Source organism: Stigmatopora argus, chromosome 19 (assembly GCF_051989625.1).
Source record: "Stigmatopora argus isolate UIUO_Sarg chromosome 19, RoL_Sarg_1.0, whole genome shotgun sequence".
Lineage (NCBI taxonomy): Eukaryota > Metazoa > Chordata > Actinopteri > Syngnathiformes > Syngnathidae > Stigmatopora > Stigmatopora argus.
Window position 1 is genome coordinate 3843649 of NC_135405.1, and position 20116 is coordinate 3863764.

The window sequence follows — 20116 nt, forward strand, 5'->3', positions numbered from 1 at the left end:
GTTGTAGACTATTAGGACCTCAGGACAGTAGAGGAGCTGAATCTTGGGTCGTTAGGGCCCAGTGATAAAGCATTGTGGTCAAAGAAGGTGCTCTATTGATGGGTCATCACAGCCAAATCACCACCAAGACCAGGGGAGCGAGTTTTCTGGATGCAGAAGAAAGTAGTATTTATTTTATATATTTTAGCTTGGCACAGAAAGACCAGGTTGTCGTCATTAATGGTATTGGGGAAGGAATAGTGATTTGTTATTTAGGGAGCAAGTATTCAACCATGTGATGGCGATAGGCAGAGTTGCTGACAGGCGCAAATGAGTGCTTTGTTGTTGGAACAGCACCATCAGCACAGGCATGGGAGCTCAGGTTTGAGGGTGAGGCATGTGGTGTGTTGTGATGATGTAGTCTTTTGAGTGGCAGAGCGCTCATGTGACCAAATGTAAATAAACCCCCGTCAGAAGCCTCGGTGGATTTACAGTATCTGGGTCAAGGGAGAAATCCTATCTGTCGGATGGTTGAGCTACATTAAGTGTAATTGTGCGCCTGAGAAGCAAGGCTCAGAATTGTTGTAGTTACTAGTGTGTTTGACTAATTATCTTAATCATGTTATGTCTTGTCTGTAAACCTTTTTTTTCACCTTCCATACCGGCCATCCACGAAAGGGTTGTTGGGGTTGCTGGAGCCTAACACAGCTGTCTTCGGGCGAAAGGTGGACTACACCCTAGACTGGTCGCCAGTCAGCCGTAGGGCACACAGAGAGACAAACGACGTTCCGCACACCCAATCATACCGCTACCAGCGGGAGTTGAGCCCGTGCCTGCCCGCACCGAAGTCAGGCAAGTGAATCTCTACAACACGAGGGGGCTGTCTGTAAACCTGAGTTACATTATGTTTAGCAATGCGCAGACATTTTGGCTGACTGTAGTCTGAAGCTCAGACCACCCATTTTGACGACTTGAATGTAATGCGATCCGTCTATGCAAATGAGATTTCCTCTGTCATGTGACTTGAATAAATGGGGCTCGCCTCTTTTGAGTGGTTTCTCACTTCTACAGTTAGATTAGCCAAATTAGCCGTGAATAAGCTTGATTTCTACTCTAACAGGAATATCGAGCAAGTTGGTTGGGTAATAATGTGAGACTCTCCAATGAACTGGAGGCAATCTTGTGGTGACTAGGTGATTATAAAAGGGAGAGAGCAGAGACAGAACAACCTTGTGTCACCAGAGGGACACACATTCAGTGCCTGAGGGCTACTTCTAGTGCAGTGGGTCGTAACCTTGTTCGAGCTACCGATCCCCACCAGTTTCATATGCGCATTCGCCAAACCCCAACAGTTTCATATGCGCATTCACCGAACCCTACTTTAGTGTAAAATAAATATGAGTTTTTTCAAATTCTAGATATAGGAATTCCTCACAGGACTGATTGGCCAAGCAATGTCACACGATCATCTACAGCCAGTTATGGTCAAGCGGGGCATGTTATCGTGAATAGACATGATGAGTCGATGTGTCTTGACCTCCGCGGCAGAGGGTCCATCGAACCCCTGAGACCGACTCACCGAACCCCTAGGGTTCGATCGAACCCAAGTTAAGAACCACTGCTCTAGTGGGAGAAACAACAGGTAGGAGGAAGCAGCGTTGGCACCCACACAGCAGAAGGTGAGTTAACACATGGACCTGCCAACAACTGGCAGGTTGCGAGTGTGGTGACTGTTTTTAAATATTTTGGGCAGGTGGACAGGCTCAGAAGTTTTCTTGAGAATATCTCCAAGTTGATGTGCTGAAACGAAGGAATGGCTGTTAGATTTATTCAGAAGCCTCATGTCGTTCTAAACCAATGTTGGCTGTTTTTGTTCCTTTTTCACAGACAGTGATGTTTTTAGGTCATTTTCCTAACATGTTTCGGCGTGTTACTTCCGCCTTCATCAAAATGTCACTGGTGTTGGTGTGATACGTCTTTATCAACTGATGTTCTGTAAAGGCGTGACTTTTACCTGTCAGAATTTACAGTCCCGCCCCCTGCTTTCCAGGCATTCCTCCAGGATAGAGAGCATGAAATCTCCCTCATCCCTGTTGATGATGTCCCAGCTTGTGGATCTCATTGGCCTCCCTGATCCAGTGCTGATGTTTGTTTTATTCGGTGCTCAGGACTCAGCACTTTCCCCTCAATAATGGGATTTTCTCTTTTGCAGTGGTCGTGATGGCTGACTTATGGTGTTCCTGTTGTGCGTTTCTTCTATTGCTCTTACATGTCTCGCTGCTGTCTCATCATGCTTTTTCGCATTCTTTTTTTTCTAGTGATGAAACTCCTCCCTTCTTTCCCTATGTATGATTTGTTGCTTTATTTGCACAGAATTTCGTATATTGAATTGCATTTATTTTCCGGGTGGATTGTGACTTATTTGTCACAATCAGCAAAACACTAAAGGAAGCTAAAATGAACTTAGGACAATTACTACACCAAAGTCACGTTTAAAGTGGTGCTTACCCTGAGTTCTTGGTTGCTTACATAGCGAGAAAACTGGTATAAAAATGCATTGACATGCACATGTGATAAGACCCTAAGTGCCAATTCACCATAAAATAAAAAGCCCCTATTGGGTCCATATTGGGTCAGCTGACGTTTGGCGGATATGACACATGTAAGTGGGAAGGAACAAAGAGTCAAAAACTGAAAAATATTTTGAATAGAGGCATGATGCTGGATCAGTTCTCATGTAATGCGCGCAAAACCCACTACTTAATGAGGCACTGCTATACTCCTCTTATTTTTGGTTGCACTGGCTATGCAGCATAACCTTTGAATATCAGTTCCCCAGATCGAAACTCTTCTAAAAAATGTATTCTTGATTCAGATGTCACAGCAAAAATAGGCCTACATTCAATTAACCCCGGGAGTTCCTATAAAGCAATTGCCAAAAATGTCTACAAAACAAATAATTATATTGATCAATTTAATTCAGGATTCTGTAACTAACCTCTCAGTTTCTTCCAGGAGCAATGAAGGACTTTTGATTAATGTATTGCTTTTTAAATCATTTCTATAAACATTAATCCCTAGTTTTTCGCAGATAATGTAGACCAGACAGGGCTGCGATAATCGAAAAACCGCAAACTACTATTATTACTACATACCATACTACATGTTTTTGCGCCTATACAAAAATACAAGTAAAATTATCCAGGAGTGTATTTAATAAATATCACAGTTACAGGGATATAAAAAGACTATAATCTATTATTATTATTTAAATATTGGATTGGATAACTTTATTCATCCCATATTCGGGAAATTTCATTGTCACAGTAGCAAGAGGGTGAGAATGTAGATACAGGAAAGGCATTTTAGACATAAATAGATAGAAAGAAACCAAAACACGCGATGGGTGGGGCTGAGTCGCAAAGGCCGCAGAACAACTAAGCAAAAAGCACAAACTACAAAGCAAAGCAGAGTATAACCCCTTGACTCCGTTTCCGGCCTGGTGAGCGCCGACAGCTCTTCCATACCATTTTGTAATATAATATTAAAACATTTGGAAGTAACACGGAGGAAACATTATATCCTGGCAATCTCACAAAACAAATCGGCACATCGCCGTATCACGCCGAAATGGGTAAAACGAGATCGGTTTTGCAAAAAAATTGTACTTTAAAAAAAATATTTTTTCACGTACCCAAGATGTTATACGGCGTACACAATTTGAAATGATCATAAAAACGTATAAAATATGGGCAAACCATATAAGTTGACAGCTATGCAATTTCACTTACATAGTCTCAGCAGCCGTGATCGTATAGTGGTTAGTACTCTGCGTTGTGGCCGCAGCAACCCCAGTTCAAATCCGGGTCACGGCATTTAGGAAAAACTTTTTACTGAAAGAAAACTATGATTTGACATTGTTCAACAGGCCAGCGTTCAAAGTGCTTTCCATACCATCTTGTAATATAATATTAAAACATATGGAAGTAACACGGAGGAAACATGACATCCTGGCAATCTCTCAAAACAAAAATTGGCACATCCCTGTATGATGCCGAAATGGGTAAAACGAGATCGGTTTTGCAAAAAAATCTTAATTAAAAAAAAAATATATATATATCACGTGCAAAAGTTGTTTTACGGCGTACACAATTTGAAATGATCATAAAAACGTATAAAATACGGGCAAACCATTTAAGTTGACAGGTACGCGATTTCACTTCAATTGTTATATCAGCCGTGATCGTATAGTGGTTAGTACTCTGCGTTGTGGCCGCAGCAACCCCGGTTCAAATCCGGGTCACGGCAATTAGGAAAATGTATTTACTGAAAGAAAACTATGATATGACATTGTTCAACAGGCCAAGGTGCAAAGTGCTTCCCAAACCATCTTGTAATATAATATTAAAACATATGGAAGTAACACGGAGGAAACATGACATCCTGGCAATCTCACATAACTAAAATTGGCACATCCCTGTATGATGCCGAAATGGGTAAAATGAGATCAGTTTTGCAAAAAAATCTTAATTTTAGAAAAATATATTTTTTCACGTACAAAAGTTGTTATACGGCGTACACAATTTGAAATGATCATAAAAACGTATAAAATACGGGCAAACCATATAAGTTGACAGGTACGCAATTTCACTTCAACAGTCTCATCAGCCGTGATCGTATAGTGGTTAGTACTCTGCGTTGTGGCCGCAGCAACCCCGGTTCAAATCCGGGTCACGGCATTTAGGAAAAAATATTTACTGAAAGAAACTATGATATGACATTGTTCAACAGGCCGATGTGCAAAGTGCTTCCCATACCATCTTGTAATATAATATTAAAACATATGGAAGTAACACGGAGGAAACATGACATCATGGCAATCTCACAAAACAAAAATTGGCACATCCCTGTATGATGCCGAAATGGCTAAAGCGAGATCGGTTTTGCAAAAAAACCTTAATTTAAAAAAATAATATTTTTTCACGTACAAAAGTTGTTATACGGCGTACACTTTGAAATGATCTTAAAAACGTTTAAAATACGGGCAAACCATATACGTTGACAGGTACGCAATTTCACTTCCAGAGTCTCATCAGCTGTGATCGTATAGTGGTTAGTACTCTGCGTTGTGGCCGCAGAAACCCCGGTTCAAATCCGGGTCACGGCATTTATGAAAACTATTAACTGAAAGAAAACTATGATATGACAGTGTACAACAGGCCAACGGGTAAAGTGCTTCCCATACCATCTTGTAATATAATATTAAAACCAGTGGCGGGCGGTGCATTTTCTGGTAGCGCCTTCAACGTATCAATTCAACCCTCAAAAACTTTTTTATGGCTATAAAACCTCTACTGCAACTACAGCTGCGACACATATAAAATAATCAATAAATTAATGCACAAAAATGGGGTAAAATCCACTTCCTAGCATCATTTATTGATTGAATACAAATACTGGAGCTTTTGAGACATTACAACCAGGACAACGGGGTGATTTTTCCCGGGAAAAGACAGCGATGGACGTCAATGGTGAAACGCCAAAAATTAAACTGGGGTAAAATCCACTTCCTAGCAGCATTTTGTGATTAAATACAAACACTGGAGCTTAAATACAAACACTGGACCTTTTCAGATATCAGAACTTGGCCCACAATTGAAATATTATTTAGGAATATAGCCATATTTTACTCACCAAAAATCCTTTTTACACAATACCCATCCTCCTTTCTTTCTTCCTTCTTTCCTATCGCCATCGAAGCTAATGATGAAAGTCGAGCCTTTCCTGTCATATTTCCAGCAGAATCCATTTGTTTTTGCTTCTGTCGGCCATAGTGGGTGGAGTTTGCGATCTCGGCTGCCTCGGGTACTGCTTTGGCCCGCCTACTAGCCAATCATAGTTTGTGAAAGCAATGACATGTCCCAGCCAGCAAAATGCTAACGTCTATGAAAAATCATTGTGGGGTTGCCAACTCGAAATCTGATTGGTTAAAAGCAGGGGTCTCAAACTAGCGGCCCGCGGGCCAACTGCGGCCCGCGGGACGATAATTTGCGGCCCCCGTCTTAATATGAAAGATCGATTTTTTTTTTTTTTTTTTTTTTTTTTTTTTTTACCCCTTTCCCCATGATGGCGCCGTTTAAGTGGCAGCCAGTGGCAGTAGCTCTGTCCACTCATGTTTTTCTTGTTTTACAGCATGTTTTACATGAAAAATTAGAGGGAACATTGACATGCACCTGCTTGTGGCAGGTGTGATACTGGTGTGCCGATAGCGAGCAATGATGATTTCGTGACCGGATGATTCGCCTAAAGACGTTTCGCCGACGGACGTTTGACAGACGGACAGGTCGTACTAGTATTTGTTAGTTTAATGATTAAATACAAATACTAGTATTTGTATTTAATCATTAAACGCTGTTTTCAGCTGGATTTGACCGAATTTGAGAGCATTTTGAGCCGTTTGGCGAATGGACGTCTATAGACGTTTTTTTGCCTCCATCGCGATATCATCCAGTATTTGTATTTAATCATTAAATGCTGTTTTAGGATGGATTTGACCCGATTGCTGTCATTTTACGGCTCGGTTCTGCTACATCTGCCTGCCCAAGAGTGCTTATTCCCGGACTGCCATTGATGGTAGACGAACATTGATTTTTACTATAATTTGGACAACACCAACACCGGCGGCGGGCCGGATTAAAAATCCTAACGGGCCGTATATGGCCCACGGGCCGAGGTTGAAAAACTTGTACACACACGATCCGGCGGGGCGAGCGTTCGAATCCCGTTTCGGCGAAACCTCCGTTCGGCCGAATGAACGTTCGGTGGAACGTCCATTCGGCGACCTGCCCGTCTGTCAAACGTCCGTCGGCGAAACGTCTTTAGGCGAATCATCCGAGTACCGATGATGTCGCTCACACTGGTACTCAGTGCGCTCAGGGAGGTTGTCTTTCTGCTCAGACCAACAAAAAATTAGAGGGAACTTTGGTTCGGAGCTGAATGAACCAATCACGGTGAAGTATACGGCTCTGGAGGGCGGGACATCGGCCGGGCTGTCCAGTGCCTCGCTCACTCACTCATTCATTCCTCCAATCAGCTGGGCGGAGGAGAAGCCGTGAGGCCGATCACTCCGCTCGGCGCGCACACTCCTCCGCTGCTCTCAGCATAGAACTGAATGAGGCGCTATGATCCGTGATCCAGCCTGTGTCAGTGTCTGTAGCCATCTCCGCGATTGAAACGGAGAGCGAAAGTGCACATGCGCCACAAACCCGCGCGACTGAATGTGAAAGATCAACCCGAGACTCATTCCAAGTGGAAAAACATATTACAGAGCCCCAGAGATGTCTCTTTCAAAGCCTGCCGTGAAGAGAAAGGTCGGTGATGAGCACAGACAGTTTCAAGAAAAGTGGGGAGTGCAATATTTCTTTGTTGAACACAGGGGCACCCCGACGTGTCTCATTTACACTGAAAAAGTTGCGGTGCACAAGGAATACAATTTGAAACGTAATTGTACTATGAGACATGCTGAGGAGTACGAAAAATACCAGGGAGATGAGAGAGCCAACCAGGTTGCCAGTCTTAAAACACGTCTTCTGAGGCAACAGGATCTCTTCAAGAAGGCTACCAAAGACAGTAATGCAGCAGTCAAAGCTAGCTACGCCGTTTGTGAGTTGATTGATCCTGTGCTAAGTGATCCCAAATGGCTCATGGACTTGGCTTTTCTTGTTGATATCACACATGAGCTTAATGTACTGAACAAGAAGCTACAAGGCCAGGGGCAACTTGTCAGTGCTGCCTATGACAACGTGAGAGCATTCTGCACTAAACTTGTGTTATGGAAAGCCCAGCTCTCTCAGACAAACCTTTGCCATTTCCCAGCATGCAAGGCTCTCGTGGATGTAGGCACACCATTCAATGGTGAGAAGTATGTTGAGGCCATTTCGAAGCTACAGGAGGAATTTGATCACAGATTTGCAGACTTCAAGACACACAAAGACACATTTCAAATTTTTGCGGACCCCTTCTCCTTTGATGTGCAAGATGCCCCTCCTGAGCTTCAAATGGAGCTCATTGACCTGCAGTGCAACTCTGCACTCAAAGCCAAGTTCAGGGAGGTGATTGGAGAAGCAGACAAGCTTGGGCAATTTTTGAGAGAGTTGACCCCCAGCTTCCCTGAACTTTCCCGAAGGTTCAAGCGGACCATGTGCCTTTTTGGGAGCACATACTTGTGTGAGAAGCTCTTCTCCACCTTGAACTTCAATAAGTCCAAGTACAGGTCCAGACTTACTGATGAGCATCTTCAAGCTCTACTGAGGGTCTCCACTGCTTCCTCCCTCAAGCCAAATGTGACTATGTGAGAAGAAGCGCTGCCAGGTCTCTAGCAGCAAGGAGTAGGCAAAAGAAGCCGTGTTCAGAATATTTCATGTTCAATGTTCCATTCAAGTTCAGAAAGTTAAAGGTTAAAGAGCTGTTAATACAGACATTTGAAACGGAATAAAAATAATTCATTTTCTCTACTTAGCCAGCCAGTGTATATCTACTGTATGCTCATTAGTATTATTTGGTTTTATATTACTGATTGATTTATTTTTTATTCATCTTTAAGTTAATTTATTTAATTCATTATTTTTTGTTAAAAAATAAAGATATTTGATAACGTTGGAAAGTTTTATCAGTGCTTTTCTTGTGGAAATCCTGATGCGGCCCAGTCTCACCCAGACTCGGCCTCTAGCGGCCCCCAGGTAAATTGAGTTCGAGACCCCTGGTTAAAAGCAACAGTCTTGTTTAATGCAGCAGAGCCCGCAAGAACTGATTGTGAAGGCTTTGAGGCAGATCTGATCTGGCAACAAATAATGGCTGAAATGTGATTGGTTAAATGCTTCAATATGAAAACACACATCTGGAAGCAGTGCAACCAGGGGGAAAAGCAATGAAAGGAAGCTAACAGACCATTTGGAATAATAAGTATTGATGGACAAAATATAATATGATTCAGATATTTCTTAGGCCAGCAGAGAAGGCCTTGAAGGCCCTGACGGCCCGCCACTGATTAAAACATATGGAAGTAACACGGAGGAAACATGACATCCTGGCAATCTCACAAAACAAAAATTGGCACATCCCTGTATGATGCTGAAATGGGTAAAACGAGATTGGTTTTGCAAAAAAATCTTAATTTTTACAAATGTTTTTTTTTCACGTACAAAAGTTATACGGCGTACACAATTTGAAATGATCATAAAAACGTATAAAATACGGGCAAACCATATACCGTAATTACTCGAATATAACGCGCACTCGAAAATAACACGCAGGTAATTTTGGGCCAAAAAAATCTGGAAAAACGCAGTACTCGAATATAGTGCGCACTTAAATTTCCCGCTGACGAAAATCAGAAATCTTACCTTTTTTTCTTCGTTTCACGATTGTTTTGTTCAAAACCGGATAGAGAAATCTTCAGGTACGAGCGTGTCAAGTGTCTACAGTTGGTGGAGTTATGCGTTTGAATTTTAGGGCAATAGATGATACACAGAGTGGACAAACATATCATGTAGACATGTTATGTTGCAATACCTTTTAGACTTCCTTGAACATTGACTACATTTCAATTGACAATACCATGTTTTAATTCAAATATCTATTGTCATTCTCAAACAAGAAAAGGAACATACAAATTGAATAAATAAATGATTTGAAGATATGCACAATGGAAAAGACTATGACATGTAACAAGGGAATGTACTGCCCCCCGCTGGACATATTTCTAAATACAAGTACGTACTACACTACAATGTAGTATTCTACTTTCCAGCTTATTAATGCAGGATTGTGATGTTTGTGAGGCTTGACGATCTTTAATATGCGTGTATTTTGAATTCAAAGTTGGAAATTGCACAATGTCCGTGCGTCAAAGTGAGTTTGACAATGCTTTTTTCGATCGAAAATTTGTAATTTATTTTAGTTATTGATTATAACACGCACCCCCAACTATTGGAATTAATTATATAGCAAAAATATGCGTGTTATATTCGAGTAATTACGGTAAGTTGACAGGTACGCGATTTCACTTCAGGAGTCGCATCTGCCGTGATCATATAGTTGTTAGTACTCTGTGTTGTGGCCGCAGCAACCCCGTTTCAAACCTGGGTCACGGCATGTAGGAAAAACTATTTACTGAAAGAAAACTATGAGATGAGGCCAACATGCAAAGTGCTTCCCATACCATCTTGTAATATAATATTAAAACATATGGAAGTAACATGGAGGAAACATGACATCGTGGCAATCTCACAAAACAAAAATTGGCACATCCCTGTATGATGCCGAAATGGGTAAAACGAGATCGGTTTTGCAAAAAAATCTTAATTAAAAAAAAAATATATATATATCACGTGCAAAAGTTGTTTTACGGCGTACACAATTTGAAATGATCATAAAAACGTATAAAATACGGGCAAACCATTTAAGTTGACAGGTACGCGATTTCACTTCAATTGTTATATCAGCCGTGATCGTATAGTGGTTAGTACTCTGCGTTGTGGCCGCAGCAACCCCGGTTCAAATCCGGGTCACGGCAATTAGGAAAATGTATTTACTGAAAGAAAACTATGATGTGACATTGTTCAACAGGCCAAGGTGCAAAGTGCTTCCCAAACCATCTTGTAATATAATATTAAAACATATGGAAGTAACACGGAGGAAACATGACATCCTGGCAATCTCACATAACTAAAATTGGCACATCCCTGTATGATGCCGAAATGGGTAAAACGAGATCAGTTTTGCAAAAAAATCTTAATTTTAGAAAAATATATTTTTTCACGTACAAAAGTTGTTATACGGCGTACACAATTTGAAATGATCATAAAAACGTATAAAATACGGGCAAACCATATAAGTTGACAGGTACGCAATTTCACTTCAACAGTCTCATCAGCCGTGATCGTATAGTGGTTAGTACTCTGCGTTGTGGCCGCAGCAACCCCGGTTCAAATCCGGGTCACGGCATTTAGGAAAAAATATTTACTGAAAGAAACTATGATATGACATTGTTCAACAGGCCGATGTGCAAAGTGCTTCCCATACCATCTTGTAATATAATATTAAAACATATGGAAGTAACACGGAGGAAACATGACATCATGGCAATCTCACAAAACAAAAATTGGCACATCCCTGTATGATGCCGAAATGGCTAAAGCGAGATCGGTTTTGCAAAAAAACCTTAATTTAAAAAAATAATATTTTTTCACGTACAAAAGTTGTTATACGGCGTACACTTTGAAATGATCTTAAAAACGTTTAAAATACGGGCAAACCATATACGTTGACAGGTACGCAATTTCACTTCCAGAGTCTCATCAGCCGTGATCGTATAGTGGTTAGTACTCTGCGTTGTGGCCGCAGAAACCCCGGTTCAAATCCGGGTCACGGCTTTTATGAAAACTATTAACTGAAAGAAAACTATGATATGACAGTGTACAACAGGCCAACGGGTAAAGTGCTTCCCATACCATCTTGTAATATAATATTAAAACCAGTGGCGGGCGGTGCATTTTCTGGTAGCGCCTTCAACGTATCAATTCAACCCTCAAAAACTTTTTTATGGCTATAAAACCTCTACTGCAACTACAGCTGCGACACATATAAAATAATCAATAAATTAATGCACAAAAATGGGGTAAAATCCACTTCCTAGCATCATTTATTGATTGAATACAAATACTGGAGCTTTTGAGACATTACAACCAGGACAACGGGGTGATTTTTCCCGGGAAAAGACAGCGATGGACGTCAATGGTGAAACGCCAAAAATTAAACTGGGGTAAAATCCACTTCCTAGCAGCATTTTGTGATTAAATACAAACACTGGAGCTTAAATACAAACACTGGACCTTTTCAGATATCAGAACTTGGCCCACAATTGAAATATTATTTAGGAATATAGCCATATTTTACTCACCAAAAATCCTTTTTACACAATATCCATCCTCCTTTCTTTCTTCCTTCTTTCCTATCGCCGTCGAAGCTAATGATGAAAGTCGAGCCTGTCCTGTCATATTTCCAGCAGAATCCATTTGTTTTTGCTTCTGTCGGCCATAGTGGGTGGAGTTTGCGATCTCGGCTGCCTCGGGTACTGCTTTGGCCCGCCTACTAGCCAATCATAGTTTGTGAAAGCAATGACATGTCCCAGCCAGCAAAATGCTAACGTCTATGAAAAATCATTGTGGGGTTGCCAACTCGAAATCTGATTGGTTAAAAGCAACAGTCTAGTTCAATGCAGCAGAGCCCGCAAGAACTGATTGTGAAGGCTTTGAGGCAGATCTGATCTGGCAACAAATAATGGCTGAAATGTGATTGGTTAAATGCTTCAATATGAAAACACACATCTGGAAGCAGTGCAACCAGGGGGAAAAGCAATGAAAGGAAGCTAACAGACCATTTGGAATAATAAGTATTGATGGACAAAATATAATATGATTCAGATATTTCTTAGCCCAGCAGAGAAGGCCTTGAAGGCCCTGACGGCCCACCACTGATTAAGACATATGGAAGTAACACGGAGGAAACATGACATGCTGGCAATCTCAATAAAAAAAAAATTGGCACATCCCTGTATGATGTTGAAATGGGTAAAACGAGATCGGTTTTGCAAAAAAATCTTAATTTTTACAAATGAGTTTTTTTCACGTACAAAAGTTATACGACGTACACAATTTGAAATGATCATAAAAATGTATAAAATACGGGCAAACCATATAAGTTGACAGGTACGCGATTTCACTTCCTTAGATTCATCGGCCGTGATCATATAGTGGTTAGTACTCTGCGTTGTGCCCGCAGCAACCCCGGTTCAATTCCGGGTCATGGCATTTAGGACAAACCACTTGCTGAAAGAAAACTATGATTTGACATTGTTCAACAGTCCAATGTGCAAAGTGCTTCCAAGACCATCTTGTAATATAATATTAAAACATATGGAAATAACATGGAGGAAACATGACATCCTGGCAATCTCACAAAACGAAAATTGGCACATCCCTGTATGATGCCGAAATGGGTAAAACGAGATCGGTTTTGCAAAAAAATCTTAATTTTAAAAAAATATTTTTTTTCACGTACAAAAGTTGTTATACGGCGTACACAATTTGAACTGATCATAAAAACGTATAAAATACGGGCAAACCATATAAGTGGACACGTATGCGATTTCACTTCAGGAGTCGCATCTGCCGTGATCATATAGTTGTTAGTACTCTGTGTTGTGGCCGCAGCAACCCCGTTTCAAACCTGGGTCACGGCATGTAGGAAAAACTATTTACTGAAAGAAAACTATGAGATGAGGCCAACATGCAAAGTGCTTCCCATACCATCTTGTAATATAATATTAAAATATATGGAAGTAACATAGAGGAAACATGACATCCTGGCAATCTTACAAAACCAAAATTGGCACATCCCTGTATGATGCCGAAATGGGTAAAACGAGATCGGTTTTGCAAAAAAATCTTAATTAAAAAAAAAAAAAAAATTCACATACAAAAGTTTTTAAATGGCGTACACAATTTGAAATGATCAAAAAACTTAAAATACGGGCAAACCAGACAGCTCTTCCATCTTATCCCATAATGGAATGGTTGGTCTGAAGCATCGCTTCTTCTCTTGGCCATTTTGTCCAGCTCCGGACTTCCAGCGGCATTGAGGTGTTGATCCTTCTGCTACTTATTGTTCACAGCTAGTCCCATGTGTATGACAGCGTAGGCATGGCTGAATGGTTCCAAAAAAGAAGTGGCAGAAAGAAGCCAGGCTAACAGAACAAGAACATGACATCCTGGCAATCTCACAAAACAAAAATTGGGACATCGCTGTATGACGCCGAAATGGGTAAAACAAGATCGGTTTTGCGGCGTACACAATTTGAAATGATCAGTAACTGTACAAAATATGGGGAAACCATTTAAGTTCACAGGTACGCATTTTCACTTCAGGCTACTCATCAGCCGTGATCGTATAGTGGTTAGTACTCTGTGTTGTGGCCGCAGCAACCCCGGTTCAAATCCGGGTCACTGCATTTAGGAAAAAATATTTACTGAAAGAAGCTATGATATGACATTGTTCAACAGACCAGCATTCAAAGTGCTTCCCATACCATCTTGTAATATAATATTAAAACATATGGAAGTAACACGGAGGAAACATGACATCATGGCAATCTCACAAAACAAAAATTGGCACATCCCTGTATGATGCCGAAATGGCTAAAGCGAGATCGGTTTTGCAAAAAAACCTTAATTTAAAAAAATAATATTTTTTCACGTACAAAAGTTGTTATACGGCGTACACAATTTGAAATGATCATAAAAACGTTTAAATTACGGGCAAACCATATACGTTGACAGGTACGCGATTTCACTTCAATAGTCTCATCAGCCGTGATCGTATAGTGGTTAGTACTCTGTGTTGTGGCCGCAGCAACCCCGGTTCAAATCCGGGTTACGGCATTTAGGAAAACTATTTCCTGGAAAAAAACTATGATATGACAGTGTACAACAGGCCAACGTGCAAAGTGCTTCCCATACCATCTTGTAATATAATATTAAAACATATGGAAGTAACACGGAGGAAACATGACATCCTGGCAATCTCACAAAACAAAAATTGGCACATCCCTGTATGATGCCGAAATGGGTAAAGCGAGATCGGTTTTGCAAAAAAATCTTTATTCTTAAAAATATTTTTTTTTCACGTACAAAAATTGTTATACGGCGTACACAATTTGAAATGATCATAAAAACGTATAAAATACGGGCAAACCATTTAAGTTGACAGGTATGCGATTTCACTTCACTTGTTATATCAGCTGTGATCGTATAGTGGTTAGTACTCTGCGTTGTGGCCGCAGCAACCCCGGTTCAAATCCGGGTCACGGCATTTAGGAAAATGTATTTACTGAAAGAAAACTATGATATGACATTGTTCAACAGGCCAATGTGCAAAGTGCTTCCCATACCATCTTGTGATATAATATTAAAACATATGGAAGTAACACGGAGGAAACATGACATCCTGGCAATCTCACAAAACAAAAATTGCCACATCCCTGTATGATGCCGAAATGGGTAAAGCGTGATCGTTTTTGCAAAAAAATCTTAATTTTAAATAAATATATTTTTTCACGTACAAAAGTTGTTATACGGCGTACACAATTTGAAATGATCATAAAAACGTATAAAATACGGGCAAACCATTTAAGTTGACAGGTACGCGATTTCACTTAAAAAGTTTCATCAGCTGTGATCGTATAGTGGTTAGTACTCTGCGTTGTGGCCGCAGCAACCCCGGTTCAAATCCGGGTCACGGCATTTAGGAAAAGTATTTACTGAAAGAAAACTATGATATGACAGTGTACAACAGGCCAACGTGCAAAGTGCTTCCCATACCATCTTGTAATATAATATTAAAACATATGGAAGTAACACGGAGGAAACATGACATCCTGGCAATCTCACAAAACAAAAATTGCCACATCCCTGTATGATGCCGAAATGGGTAAAGCGAGATCGGTTTTGCAAAAAAATCTTAATTCTTAAAAATATTTTTTTTCACGTACAAAAATTGTTATACGGCGTACACAATTTGAAACGATCCTAAAAACGTAAAAAATACGGGCAAACCATTTAAGTTGACAGGTACGCAATTTCACTTCATTAGTTTCATCAGCCGTGATCGTATAGTGGTTAGTACTCTGCGTTGTGGCCGCAGCAACCCCGGTTCAAATCCGGGTCGCGGCATTTAGGAAAACTATTTACTGAAAGAAAACTATGATATGACAGTGTAAAACAAGCCAAAGTGCAAAGTGCTTCCCATACCATCTCGTGATATTATATTAAAACATATGGAAGTAACACGGAGGAAACATGACATCCTGGCAATCTGACTAAACAAAAATTGGCACATCCCGCTATGATGCCGAAATGGGTAAAACGAGATCGGTTTTGCAAAAAAAATCTTAATTTAAAAATATATATATATTTTTTTACGTACAAAAGTTGTTATACGGCGTACACAATTTGAAATCATCATAAAAACGTTTAAAATACGGGCAAACCATATAAGTTGACAGGTACGCAATTTCACTCCAGGAGTCTCATCAGCCGTGATCGTATAGTGGTTAGTATTCTGCGTTGTGGTCGCAGCAACCCCGGTTCAATCCCGGGTCACGGCATCTCCGAAAACTATTTACTGAAAGAAAACTATGATATGACATTGTTCAACAGGCCAATGTGCAAAGTGCTTCCCATTCCATCTTGTGATATTATATTAAAACATATGGAAGTAACACGGAGGAAACATGACATCCTGGCAATCTCACAAAACCAAAATTTGCACATCCCTCTATGATGCCGAAATGTGTAAAACGAGATCGGTTTTGCAAAAAAATCTTAATTCTTAAAAATATTTTTTTTCACGTACAAAAGTTGTTATACGGCGTACACTTTGAAATGATCTTAAAAACGTTTAAAATACGGGCAAACCATATACGTTGACAGGTACGCAATTTCACTTCCAGAGTCACATCAGCTGTGATCGTATAGTGGTTAGTACTCTGCGTTGTGGCCGCAGAAACCCCGGTTCAAATCCGGGTCACGGCATTTATGAAAACTATTAACTGAAAGAAAACTATGATATGACAGTGTACAACAGGCCAACGGGTAAAGTGCTTCCCATACCATCTTGTAATATAATATTAAAACCAGTGGCGGGCGGTGCATTTTCTGGTAGCGCCTTCCATCTTGTAATATAATATTAAAACAAATGGAAGTAACACGGAGGAAACATGACATCCTGGCAATCTCACAAAACCAAAATTGGCGCATCCCTGTATGATGCCGAAATGGGTGAAACAAGATCGGTTTTGCAAAAAATCTTAATTTTTTTTTTTTTTCACGTATAAAAGTTGTTATACGGCGTACACAATTTGAAATGATCATAAAAACGTATAAATTACGGGCAAACCATATAAGTTGACAGGTATGCGATTTCACTTCAAGAGTCTCATCAGCCGTGATCGTATAGTGGTTAGTACTCTGCGTTGTGGCCGCAGCAACCCCGGTTCGAATCCGGGTCACGGCATTTACGAAAATTATTTACTGAAAGAAAACTATGATATGAGAGTGTACAACAGGCCAACGTGCAAAGTGCTTCCCATACCATCTTGTAATATAATATTAAAACATATGGAAGTAACACGGAGGAAACATGACATCCTGGCAATCTCACAAAACAAAAATTGTCACATCCCTGTATGATGCCGAAATGGGTAAAGCGAGATCGGTTTTGCAAAAAAACTTAATTCTTAAAAATATTTTTTTTTCACGTACAAAAATTGTTATACGGCGTACACAATTTGAAATGATCATAAAAACGTATAAAATACGGGCAAACCATTTAAGTTGACAGGTATGCGATTTCACTTCAATTGTAATATCAGCTGTGATCGTATAGTGGTTAGTACTCTGCGTTGTGGCCGCAGCAACCCCGGTTCAAATCCGGGTCACGGCATTTAGGAAAATGTATTTACTGAAAGAAAACTATGATATGATATTGTTCAACAGGCCAATGTGCAAAGTGCTTCCCATACCATCTTGTGATATAATATTAAAACATATGGAAGTAACACGGAGGAAACATGACATCATGGCAATCTCACAAAACAAAAATTGGCACATCCCTCTATGATGCCGAAATGGGTAAAACGAGATCGGTTTTGCAAAAAAAATCTTAATTTTAAAAAAATATATATTTTTTTTTTACGTACAAAAGTGTTTATACGGCGTACACAATTTGAAATGATCATAAAAACGTTTAAAATACGGGCAAACCATATCAGTTGACAGGTACGCGATTTCACTTCAAGAGTCTCATCAGCCGTGATCGTATAGTGGTTAGTACTCTGCGTTGTGGCCGCAGCAACTCCGGTTCAAATCTGGGTCACGGCATTTAGGAAAACTATTTACTGAAAGAAAACTATGATATGACAGTGTACAACAGGCCAACGTGCAAAGTGCTTCCCATACCATCTTGTAATATAATAATAAAACATGTGGAAGTAACACGGAGGAAACATGACATCCTGGCAATCTCACAAAATCAAAATTGGCACATCCCTGTATGATGCCGAAATGGGTAAAACGAGATCGGTTTTGCAAACAATATATTTTGTGAAAGAAAACTATGATTCGACAGTGTTCACCAGGCCAAAGTACTAAATGACAATATGCTTCCCATACCCTCTTGTAATTTAGTATTAAAACATTTGCAGGTAACACAGAGATAACATGACATCCTGGCAATCTCACAAAACAAAAAAATGACACATTTCGAGATACGTGTTAGAGTTGCTTAATTTTCATTTAAGTAATATATAGCAGCAGTTAATAATTTCATACCTGTCAACTTTGGCCAATTGCTTCCCATATGAATGATTGCAATTCCCCGTATTAAGTGATAATTAACCGTAGAAACACAACGCGGCACATATTTACTCACATATGGCACACTTAAAAGTCTCAAATTTTCCCCAGAGTGGACTGAGGGTCATTAGCCTTTTGTATGCACTAAATTCAAGATTCTCCTATTTCGTTGTTTGACGCTGTCAGCTTGACTGTCTGGGTACTTTGCTAGCTATATTTATATGGTGAAAAGGCAGTTGGGTGAAAAGGGAATGCTCTTACGCATATCATGCTTAAGGCATGACAATATTAGTTATCAACAATGCGGTTTTACTCTGCTCCTAGTGAGAGAGACGATCCGGATTAAAGCCGAAATGGGTAAAACGAGATCAGTTTTACAAAAAAATCGTACTTTAAAAAAAATATAATTTTCACCTACAAAAGTTGTAGGGAAACCATATAAGTTGACACGTATACGATTTTAGTTCAAGAAATTCACCAGCTGTGATCGTATTGTGGTTAGTACTCTGCATTTAGGCCACAGTGACCCTATTTCGAATCCGGATCACGGGATCTAGGAAAAACTATTTACTGAAAGAAAACTATGATTTGACATTGTTTACCAGGCCAAGCTACAAAACACTTTCCATACCATTTTGTAATATAATATTAAAACATTTGGAAGTTACACGGAGGAAACATTTTATCCTGGCAATCTCACAAAACAAATCGGCACATCACTGTATCATGCCGAAATGGGTAAAACGACATCGATTTTTGAAAAAAATCGTAGTTTTAAGAAAATATATATTTCACGTACCCAAGTTGTTTTACGGCGTACATAATTTGAAATGATCAAAAAACATAAAATATGGGCAAACCAGACAGCTCTTCCATCTTATCCCATAACGGAATGGTTGGTCTGAAGCATCGCTTCTTCTCCTGGCACTTTTGTCCAGCTCCGGATTTCCAGCGGCATTGAGGTGTTGCTCCTTCTGCTGCTTATTGTTCACAGCTAATGTGTATGATAGCGTAGGAATGGCTGAATAGTTCCAAAAAAGAAGTAGCAGAAAGAAGCCAGGCTAACAGAACAAAGAAAGTTAAAAAAAACATTAAAGTAAAAAGTATAAAGTACAAAGTAAAGTAAAATGGAATGTATTAAGAAATATTAAAATATAATAAAAAAGATAGAAAGTAGATAAGAGTGGACAGAGCTACTGCCACCGGCTGCCGCGTGACGGTGCCATCTTGGAAAAAAACATATATATAACCTATAATAAAAATGTAAAAGTACTGTACTCACAGTGAAAGTAGTTCCTTTCCGCTTGATTTGAATATAAAACAGGTTATTGGAGCTTTAGTCCAAGTCCTCTTCGTCAGATTCCTACCAGACACAATGTTTTTTCAAAAGATCGTTAGAGGATGACACAGCCGTCTGTCTCAATGATGGGAGCCACAGTCTTCAGACAAGCCTGTACGTATCTCCACTCACATTAAGTTAGTGATATATCAAGGAATCGAGTCAAATTCAATTCATGAGCCCAATCTGACAGTGAGAATTAAAATTAGTAGTTTGCTCATCTGCAGGGGGATTATGTCTCTCAATTCTTATTTCTTACAATGGTCAATGTAAATAATGAATTGATATTAAACATTTAATGCCGTCTCATCAGAGTTGAGAATGTACC

General features: G+C 39.8%; 14 non-coding genes across 14 annotated transcripts; all 14 read left to right on the plus strand.

The window, feature by feature from the left end:
* The first annotated feature begins 4215 nt into the window (after nucleotides 1-4215).
* On the plus strand, nucleotides 4216-4287 carry trnah-gug (transfer RNA histidin (anticodon GUG)). The gene has a single exon. It is a non-coding gene; the product is annotated as a tRNA-His (tRNA).
* Nucleotides 4288-4646: 359 nt separating this feature from the next.
* trnah-gug (transfer RNA histidin (anticodon GUG)) lies at nucleotides 4647-4718 on the plus strand. The gene has a single exon. It is a non-coding gene; the product is annotated as a tRNA-His (tRNA).
* A 356-nt stretch (nucleotides 4719-5074) lies between these two features.
* On the plus strand, nucleotides 5075-5146 carry trnah-gug (transfer RNA histidin (anticodon GUG)). The gene has a single exon. It is a non-coding gene; the product is annotated as a tRNA-His (tRNA).
* A 5334-nt stretch (nucleotides 5147-10480) lies between these two features.
* On the plus strand, nucleotides 10481-10552 carry trnah-gug (transfer RNA histidin (anticodon GUG)). Its single transcript has one exon. It is a non-coding gene; the product is annotated as a tRNA-His (tRNA).
* A 359-nt stretch (nucleotides 10553-10911) lies between these two features.
* trnah-gug (transfer RNA histidin (anticodon GUG)) lies at nucleotides 10912-10983 on the plus strand. Its single transcript has one exon. It is a non-coding gene; the product is annotated as a tRNA-His (tRNA).
* A 356-nt stretch (nucleotides 10984-11339) lies between these two features.
* Nucleotides 11340-11411, plus strand: trnah-gug (transfer RNA histidin (anticodon GUG)). The gene has a single exon. It is a non-coding gene; the product is annotated as a tRNA-His (tRNA).
* Nucleotides 11412-14405: 2994 nt separating this feature from the next.
* trnah-gug (transfer RNA histidin (anticodon GUG)) lies at nucleotides 14406-14477 on the plus strand. Its single transcript has one exon. It is a non-coding gene; the product is annotated as a tRNA-His (tRNA).
* A 358-nt stretch (nucleotides 14478-14835) lies between these two features.
* trnah-gug (transfer RNA histidin (anticodon GUG)) lies at nucleotides 14836-14907 on the plus strand. The gene has a single exon. It is a non-coding gene; the product is annotated as a tRNA-His (tRNA).
* Nucleotides 14908-15266: 359 nt separating this feature from the next.
* trnah-gug (transfer RNA histidin (anticodon GUG)) lies at nucleotides 15267-15338 on the plus strand. Its single transcript has one exon. It is a non-coding gene; the product is annotated as a tRNA-His (tRNA).
* Nucleotides 15339-15695: 357 nt separating this feature from the next.
* trnah-gug (transfer RNA histidin (anticodon GUG)) lies at nucleotides 15696-15767 on the plus strand. The gene has a single exon. It is a non-coding gene; the product is annotated as a tRNA-His (tRNA).
* Nucleotides 15768-16129: 362 nt separating this feature from the next.
* On the plus strand, nucleotides 16130-16201 carry trnah-gug (transfer RNA histidin (anticodon GUG)). Its single transcript has one exon. It is a non-coding gene; the product is annotated as a tRNA-His (tRNA).
* Nucleotides 16202-16556: 355 nt separating this feature from the next.
* On the plus strand, nucleotides 16557-16628 carry trnah-gug (transfer RNA histidin (anticodon GUG)). Its single transcript has one exon. It is a non-coding gene; the product is annotated as a tRNA-His (tRNA).
* A 409-nt stretch (nucleotides 16629-17037) lies between these two features.
* Nucleotides 17038-17109, plus strand: trnah-gug (transfer RNA histidin (anticodon GUG)). The gene has a single exon. It is a non-coding gene; the product is annotated as a tRNA-His (tRNA).
* A 357-nt stretch (nucleotides 17110-17466) lies between these two features.
* On the plus strand, nucleotides 17467-17538 carry trnah-gug (transfer RNA histidin (anticodon GUG)). Its single transcript has one exon. It is a non-coding gene; the product is annotated as a tRNA-His (tRNA).
* The last annotated feature ends 2578 nt before the right edge of the window (nucleotides 17539-20116 follow it).